We start from the raw sequence: 10,154 nt of genomic DNA, 5'->3' as shown, positions 1-10,154 counted from the left end.
CTACATGCAGGTCAATATCCTCCTCCCTCTCTTTCTTATAGTCATACAGCGCTCTGTACTGATATCCTTCTGCACTCATTTTGATGGTGTCGTATCTAACTTTTGGTGTCCCAAAAATGATAATGATCGCTTACAAAGGTTCTTGGAACCAGTATTTGGATGGGAGACAAGTGTCAAAAAAGTAATTTTTCTGAAGACTTTAAGCCTTTATTATCATCATCCACATTGGATAGTCTGTAAGGATGAGTGGATTATGTGAAACTAATAGTCCAATGATTGGGTGCACCTTCAAGGTGCTTTATACACACTCTTCCCATCTGTGTGAGGCCTTATCCTGTGAATCTCACAGAGTAACTCGAACCTGAAACACAGAAGAGAAGCCATTTTACACACACACACACACACACACACACACACACACACCCCCCAAACAAAAAGCACTTCAACTAGACTCAACTTTCATGGGGAAAACACTGTAAATCTACTTGTTGCACATTATGTGCTCAAACGAAACCAAATAATATAACAAATAATACCAAAAAAAACAAAACAACAATTAACAATTATAAATACGCTGCAGCTTTGGAGTAAATGTTTAATGTTTTTAACAACATTTTTGCTTCATTTTATATTATTTAGTATGCTAAATAGATTTATTTATGATTATTTTTCTTTCTCTGTCACGAAACAACACACTTCCTTAAAAATTACTTTAAAACACCATTTGTCTAAAAAAAACAAAAACAAAAAAAAAAAAAACGGACAAACTGAGAAAGCAGCAAAAGGATAAAACAACACACAAATGTAAACACTTTTTGGACAAGTGCGAATAAAAGAACAAATGGCGCAGAAGAAACTCCAAAGAGTCGCAATGCTGACCGTGCAAAACTCTCGATTGAGTTTCATGTAACAGATTAAGATTAATAATCGGCGCTACAGTATGATCAAATGTAAACAATTTAGCCAAGCATAAACTAACTCAGTGCAATTAAAGCAATTAAAGTGCAACTTCATAGTATTAAAGTGCACAATTACGACTGAAAACCACAGTCAAATCAGATACAAATCTCACACTGTAGATGAATTAAAATCGAACTGACTGTGTAACGTTAATCTCGCGACATATGGCGTTAATCTGAGACGTTTTTATTTATAGATTTATATTAATTTTGCTGGTCGGGGTTAGCATATTTGCTAACGTTAGCCTTAAATAAAATAGCAGATTATAATTACAGCGAAACATATCAATTTACACACAACATAACCTTAGAAAGATTACAACTTGAATTACGGCGCTAAAACGCACAGTTGTGGTAGAAAATAAATCGCCAGGGTTAATGTGAAGTAAGCGAAGCGCCTGTAGTAGGATGCAGTTGGGACACGCCGTACTGGAACAATCGACACAGTAAAGCGATCCTGTTAAACCTTCCATAATCTCAACATTACAGTACACACCACTCCTAAATACATAGCATATTTCATAAAACAAGCATACGTACCGGGAAATGGTGAAAATAGAAAGAAACTGAAGTTTATCTGCGAACTTTAGTAAGTTGTAAGGGGCCCGTTCATGAAAACCAGGGCCGAGAAAATCTCCTTCGCTTCCCGTAACTCCAGTTAACGCAGCTCTTCCAACAAATCCACCTACCACAACCGCTACAAAACACACCTCATACGACGCGTCTTCGGGGAAATAACATCCAGTAGTAGGATAAATTTCAACATGCCACAATTGAGTGTTTTTTTAATACTTTAACTTAATGATTGAGCTCGTTTCCCGACAGTAATGCCGACTCCGCCCGAGTCACCGCACACTGAATCCTCTCAATGGCAGGAACACCAGAATACAAACCACGCCTTCTGGGCTGCATCAGCGACAGTCCCCCTTTCAGGCTCAGCCTCTTTAGATATGTATATTCTTATACTATATACCAAACGGCTGGACATGCCTGGTTGCGCCCGAGCCAGTCGGTCGTAGTGGAGTTACATAATTTTCACATGTGGAGTGTTTCTAGAGCAAGAATATAGCCGCGATATCCATTACAAATTAAACAATAGCTGTCATCTTAATCATAATGTAGCAGTCATAATGTTGCTAATGTGGATATTCTGACAAAAAGTTACTTTATTGGTCCACAAAATATAAATCAGTTATGTATCAGATCATAATTGATACTCATTGATACTGCGGTACTGAATAACAAAAATTGTGTTGAAATAAATATAACCCATGACACTGTAAGACCATGTTTTCTCTCCATAATTTAGCAATAATATGTTTGATTGTCACTTGATGTCCTATGTAAAATCTGGTAGTTGTGAACTACTACCATATGAGAACCACTTGGTTATCCAGCATAGTACCAAGGTAATGGTAGGCCTATGGCATTTTATGCTCTTGATATAAATAATGAGGTGCATGAATATGGAAATCATTCACTGTTATAGTAAAAATCAAAGTGACATAACTTTGGCACATTTGTGTGTGTGTTATCAAAAAGCAATTCCACATGATTCATATTTTTAAATTGTTTATTTTCCGACGGCTTTGTTAGAATCTTCGCTGCGTTCTTGCAGTCTATGGTGCGTAAAGAAAGATTGTAAGCATGAGTCTCATGCAACATTTTCTCTCTAACTCCATGTTCCGTTTGCCTAATTAAATCAAGCTGAATTTCTTCCACAGTCACCCTGTTTCTCAGTACTGGAACACTTAGCCTTCTCAGAATAGAGCAGAAAATGTCCTCAGTGTATCACTGTGCACTAAGGGGGACGCTGTGAAGAAGTGATATTGCAAAAAAAAAAAAAAATTAACTGGGGCACATTCATCTTAATTTAGTCACATTTTCCTCATAAAATACACAGTAGTGAATTTCAAGGAAAAACAAGAAATTTAATTAAGGTGCAATACGCTTTAATATACCATGCTGAGTCTGTGAAAAAAGATACATGCAGTGTGATCTTATCACCTGATTTCAACTTCCATTTTAAGAAAATACTTTTCTTTCTTTCTTTCTTTTGCATAAACCTATAGCAAAATAAATGGCAAAAAGCTGTTGCATTTGTAACCAATAACTAATAAACAATCATATTCTTTATGTTGTTTTATAACTTAATTGCTTTAAAAAATAACTTTATAAAGAAAAAAAGCTCAGTTTCTCACATCTACATTTAGACAACTTCCATCTGATGTTAACTTTTCTTTCTCTGAAAACTCTAAGAAATTAGATTTCCTTTAGTCTTTTGAGGGCAGGTTTTGTTCAACTTCCACAAAATCTATAGCACTCCAAGATAAGTTTAGTGGTCATATTCAAAGCAGGGGCCATTTCCTGTGTTCCATTATTCCCTGTCAGTCAGGATTCAATATGGAGTACACTGGACTCATTTAGAATGGCCAATCCCAGGCACATGACTGTGAATGTGGGTGGCCTGATCATGAGGGAGGTTAACTTGCAGAAATCCCCTGGTGTGAGCTTACCATCCAAAGGATACAGAGAACGCTTACAGCATTCTGTGCTAGAGAATAATTTTAACAAAGTTATATTGTGAAAGAATTGCAACCAGCAATACTGTGACATTAGAATGTAAAGCAATACATTGTTTAGATAATATACTGATGTAAAAGAAAGTTCTAAAATTCTTATCTGACCATAACTTTTAAAGATGCACTTAATATTGTTTTCTGTGTAAACGCTTTGATGCAAGTGGCACCAGATTTGAAACCACATGAATGTGTAAGTATATGTTTATATGTGATTTTTATAATTATTTGTAATATATGGTTTTTAAAAAAACTTTTAATGTGACATTACAAGGTGCACTTTTTGAAAGTGTGCTTAAGTGTGTTAAGAAACATATTCATGAAGCTCCCTTTAAATATATTTAAGTGGCCTTTATTCACTAATAAAAAGAAGAATATTAGTAATAATAAATATACAGTAGTACAGTATTGAAAAAAAAAGATTTCAAGTACACAAGTGCACATTATTTTTCAAAAGGGTATCTTTAGGTCTTTGCACACTGTGCTTTTCAAATGCACATCTAGAGAAGACACTCCACTCATATTGCATAATCATAAAGTAGCCAAACTTATTGTGACATACGAGTATCTCTCAGAAGTAGACCAAAAGAGTACAGCTTTCTCCCTAATGGAAGTGTCTTGAGGTTGGCTGCATTCCAGCCCATCAGCTGCAGGCTTTCAATTCGACATTGCAAATCCAGACCTTGAGTCGCCCAGAAGCATCACCCACTGATAGAGGCTGTTTATGACTTGTGGAACAGTTTGTCCTAAAATGCTGCTGCTTTGTTTTGCATTTTCACCTATACCACTCTATATAGAGATGAATTACGCAATCTTAGGTAGCAAGGAGTTACTATAGTTCACAACTTGAGCAACAACATTCACACAGTGCCTGCACTTTAGAGCTGAGCAGACAGACCTGCAGGCAATATACAATTTCAGGTAATTACACCACTATCATCCTATCCACGGCTTTGGGCTTCAGGGCTGAAGCATAATGATTTGAATTCTTTCTTTTTGTTAACATTATTAGCTGTTAGCTCACTTTTTTAACTTTTTTCTTTGATTTAACGTTTTTTGCAAAAAAGTACTGTGGTGGTACTATTATGTTTTATTTTTATAAATACCATTTCAAAGATAATTATGCTTTTTATGATGATCCTCCATGGTACTTTTAAACAATATCATGCAAGCTGTACAAGTATACCATGGTACTTTTATGTGTGCAGAATTACTTTAAGCATTGTCAAACTTCTAGGCTTCTTTTTTCCCCCAATTTGTTTTCAATTTGTTTATTTAATGGTGATTTTACACAAACAGTTTACCATAATTTACTGACTTTCATGATGTTCCAAAACCCCAGGAACAATGTTATAAAAGGAGAATGAGGAAAAATAAATGGACAGGTTTTTTTTTTTTTTTTTCATTTTGCGTTCAACTATTCCTTCATTGCCTTTATTATTAGATATTTGTAATATCTCATAATCTTTTTTTTGGCCTTGAAACACTCTTATATACTAAACATGTGCATTATAAATGAGAACACTGAGCTCCACTGAAATGTGCCTCAGTGCTTTAAAACAAGTTCAGGCATGCCTAAAAAGAAGGCCCTCATCATGTTGCTAACTGCAGTGCCTCGTTCACTCTATTTTCACCTTTGTCGTTACCATCTGCATAGACATTAGCGCCCAATGCATTTTTACATAGAATGGATCATTACAGTTTTGAAAGGAACTGAACCTCATTATTAAAATTATGTAGAAGAAACTTCCCATGCTATCCAAACTAAAGAACACGTCCCCCAGTTCGCCCATCTTTTCTCACAGGCTGAAAGAAAAGCAAATCAGTCCTGTCCGCAGTCTGTTGCTTTTGGCTTTTGTGAGTAAGTGTAGTTTTAAAATGTGTTATATTAATGCCTGTACATGACCACAAAAGGGTGTACCATAACATTCAGTGTATGCATGTCTGACACTTAAATAATATACAGAACATGCAGTGTACTTTTGACAGGATTTTGGATAGGAGTGAGTGAACTGTTCCAAAGCCTAACCAATTTTGACTGGAACTGTCAGCTGGTCTTTTATTCTTGCTGTAGATTAGTTGTGCTGAGGCTCCAAACCTGTGTGTGACCATCTCATAAAACCAGGGGGCCACCAAACCAGGAAACTCTGCAACGATGGCTTTTATCATGCTAATCAAATATGGATATCAAAGCAGAGGTCCTCACAGACCACCAACTGCCATTCAGAGATGGAGATGGGAAGTTGAGCACACACACAGTGTAAAGAAAGGGTGATACCTTAAAGAAGCGAAGTATGTTCTAGACTCAAAGATCTCAAAAACTAATTTTCCAGAATAGATACTTGGGGTTGGGCTGTTTTGATTTAGGCCACATGCAACCATCTAAATATTACAAAGAACATCCTGACTTGAACAACCTGAACTGAAACCACTGCGGTATGATGATTGGAATTTCAGCTGTACAGTAAGTACATGTGTTAATTTATGACTCATTCCTAGAAGTTGCAAGGTAGCACGTGTCTTCTGGACTCATTAGTTCTGAGAAACGAGAGCTCAGTTCTATATTTGCCCGTAAGGGTAGTACAAACCTTTTGCACATTTGTTTTTCTTTCTAGGTTTGACTGAACGCTGCAGGTAGGCAACAGAAGGTCTCTCTACATCCCCTCAGTAAATGTCTAATCTACCTTTTAAAAAATTCACTTTGCACAAACATGGGCCCCCTAAACCATTAATCGGACCCATTTACTGCTTATTCCACTGCTGCAGTGACGGTTCTTTTCACTCTGTCCTTTCATTTTGCCTCCCATTCACTGATTCTCCCACTTTTGTGAGCAAGCTGAGAATTCTCACACAGTCTATCCCATAATACCCAGTGACATAAGAGGAACCTGTGAAATGCATCACCCACCAACGCTTATTTAAACTAAACTGGATAAGAGCCCTCTTTCTTGCTTTGCATCTAGCTATTTTTTTTATCTTTCTCCCCATCAACTATTGCTTTACTAAACATTATACATGCATGCCAAAGCTTCCATAAGTCCCATAATTCATGCATGTCAGCGCTCCCCCACACAGACGTTAAAAGAACCATCCTTCTTGCAAGACAACACCTCAGTTGTCAACTTAATATAGTGAAGAATATATCATACGTTGACATTTTTATGGGCAAAAACGTGAAATAGGGCATTGAAGACACCAAACTTATCTTAGATAACATTACTGGCGGCTAAGTTCACTGCACAGTATGGTGAATATTTATTTCCATAAAACCTTTGTAGGGTTTTTTTTTTTGCTATAACTCTAGACACTTTTAAGTTCAAGGGATTCATTTATGTATTTTAGTATTTTACTCTTGTTCCATACCCAGACTTTCAATCTTTAAAACCTATTAAAAATATTAATTACATTTTAAAAACTCTTAAAAACCCCCAGTTAAGACATCAAATGGATGTACTTCCCAGCACTACATATTATATACTTAGTCTGATTACGCATTTGATTATTTGTATTTGCAATACAGTAAGACATTAAAACAGCATGTAACATTTAGTAATAAAATGTTTTCAAAAAGGTATCTTGTAATTGGAAAAGCTACACTGTTGTAGTCAAAACTGCAGGTATTACTTTTACTAGTTTCTCCCTAGCACTAATCAGCCCTCAATACGCAGCACTATTTACAGCATTTCCCTTAATCAGACTAATTAAATGACGCAGTCTAGTCTCATTGCTCTTCAGTGTGCAGTGTGAACATGATACTTTAAACCAAATATCACTAATGCTTTTGGACAAAAACCTTTAAAAGCAAAAAAGTAAAGTGTTTTTAAAAAGGCTCAGAGCAACAGACTGTGAGGCACTGTGTTTAAAAAGACTCGTTGGGAGGCGACAGTCTGGTGGGAACTATGACTGATGGATTTTCTGTCTGTTCTGCTGCTCAACACTTTTCTTTGACAACTGAGGAGGGAGAAAGAGAATTTGCATTCTTGATTAACGTAGATAACCGTGGCCCTGCATGATTTAAATAACTGTAAGTCCTAAACTTCTCCTAATCCTGTGTGGGGGGAAAAGATAAAAAGGGGAGCTCCAAATACTTTCAGTTTTTTTCTTAAGCTTAGCTCTGAATGTTACAGGGGTTTTTTGTATTTAAATATGAATGTTACAATATATATATATACACACACATAGAGAGAGGTGGGCAAAATTAATAGAACATTAGTTTTTATTTGCACAAGGAGTTTCAGTCTGTGCTCAACACAGAGATCTGATCTCATCATCATCTAGTCATGACATGAAGAAACAGAACAAACTGAGACAGACTAAATTCAGAAGAACTGTGGCAACGTCACCAAGATGCTTCAAGAAACCTACCTGCAAATCATCTATGCAGATATTACACAGACATATTTCTCATCAAATTCATAATCATCTAAAGACCTATAATAAATAGTTGCTCAGTTTTACTTTCCAAATTCATTGTGTAGCTCTATTCTCTCTGACTTTATGTAAACAGTTGTTTTATGTTTCTCTTAAGGAATTCTAGGAGGAACTTTCTAGGAGACAAAGTTTTTCCGTCTCAAGTTCCGTAATAAAGAGCAACTTCTGAGTAATAAAATTCTAGTCTGGGCAATATTCATGTTAGAGAAGAGAGAAAAAAGGTTTAAGCTATAAGGCTAAAACTAAACCCCTATAGAATTGTTCCAAGCCATGATTTATGCTGTCCTCTACTTCACCTTTCTCTTTTTTTTCTGTTAATCACACTTCATTTGACCTTTGACTTCAACTGTAATTCTAAAAGCTGGATTTTACCGGCATGCACAGATCAAACGGATAACAAACCATTGCTCTACACGACATATATGAGTGGAAGAACTCAATAAGGAATAACAAATTAAAAAATAAGATAAAAACTTAAAAACATAAAAATGTTCAACAAACTTAAATAACGGAGAACTCCAATTAAATTAGGCCTTTTTTGAGTTTTACAGGCAGACAACAAAAAATAAGGAAATGAAACATTAAATAACACAAATATAATATTTATTTTCATAACTAACTATTATACATATTTAAACTGACTACATGCATTAAAAATACATTTAAACAAAATTGTTTTTTTTTATTACTTTCCTACATGGTTCTGGTCTCGGTAATGACAGAAGAGCTATTCACATAAACAGTGGGCATATTCTAGGATTGAACTTAAAATCCTTGAATGTCACAGATATTGCTCCAAAAACTGACTCCAAGAACATTTCCTCTTACTTTATATATTCATTCTCAGAAGACCTTTATTTATGCTTCATAAAGGACTGTATGGCCAAAATTTTTGATTTCATACTATTAGACCATCATAATATGAAACTATTCGTTCAATAAATGACTGATTTATTTTTGATTGTTCAAACAAAAATTTAGGGTCATTTAGAGAATTATAATTATCAAGGTGGAAGATGTGACCAGATTAGACTAGACAAAAGACCAATGTGGCAATACAAAAGATTATCAAGTCTACCCATCAAAGACATGAAATACGTGTTTCCAAGAGGTAGTCACAAAATATTTTTTTAACCTCAGTTGATATGCCTGTTCATCCAGTAATGACATACAAGCCTTTCTGAGCTGAATGTGTGGGTACATAATGTACCTTACGGTGTACCAAGCAGATCTGGCTTATATAAACCTGCATTTGTACAAATGAGTTTATGTGTACTTAATCAAAACAAAACTGCCTAAAGCTAATACATGTACTGTTTACTTTTCTAATACTACTAAATGAAAATATGGAAGGACCTAAATGGAAGAAAGAAAGAAAAAACCTTGTTTTGAATACTCTTCCTGCACTGTTCTCATCTTTGGCTTCTCAAAGCCAACTCCTGATGGTTTTGTTTGGTTCCAGCGGAAAAAAGATTAAACTTTGTTACACACACATTCAGGCAGGATTTACAGAAGAATCATAAGCATTATTTATGAACTTGTGCAGTTCTGTTAAAAGATTTAGGAGCACAATTGGAACCTATTAGCTTCTGAAAATTGGGAGGCAAATTTTTTTCTTCTTTTTTCCGCATCATGAGAAATGTTAAGTCATCAGTTTAAAAATCAGTCAGATGTGTCCAAACTTTGCTAATGTAAAAGGACACTTCACAAGCTTTTGTACAAAATTACAGTTATGTCATCATTTATTCACTATTATGTCAGCAAAACAAATATGGTTTTCTTTCTCCTGTAAACCAAAATGACAAATGTCTGGTTTACTGAATATTCATACTTCTGTTTTCTGTACAATGAAAGAGAATGAAAAAAAGAAAGAAATTATCAAAAACAAACAAGCAAACATGACAAAACAAACAAGCAAAAGGCAAACAATCAAACAATTCATTTTATGGATATTTTGTTAACCCACAATGCAAGTAAGTACAAAGTTCATGTAAAACTCCTATTAAAAAATCAATAATAATTATTTATCAATAAAAATAATCAATACAGAAATAATACAGTTTATTGTGACCTATTTACTGATTTATTTATTTATTTAAAAAAAAAATACTGTGTATTTCCAGGACCTTTCTTTACAGAACTAGTAAAGAAATTGAAATGCACGATGATTAAAAGTAACCATGTC

This window comes from Garra rufa, chromosome 5 (genome assembly GCF_049309525.1).
Source record: "Garra rufa chromosome 5, GarRuf1.0, whole genome shotgun sequence".
NCBI lineage: Eukaryota > Metazoa > Chordata > Actinopteri > Cypriniformes > Cyprinidae > Garra > Garra rufa.
The sequence above is the reverse complement of the archived record's forward strand: the minus strand, read 5'-3'. Positions refer to the sequence as shown.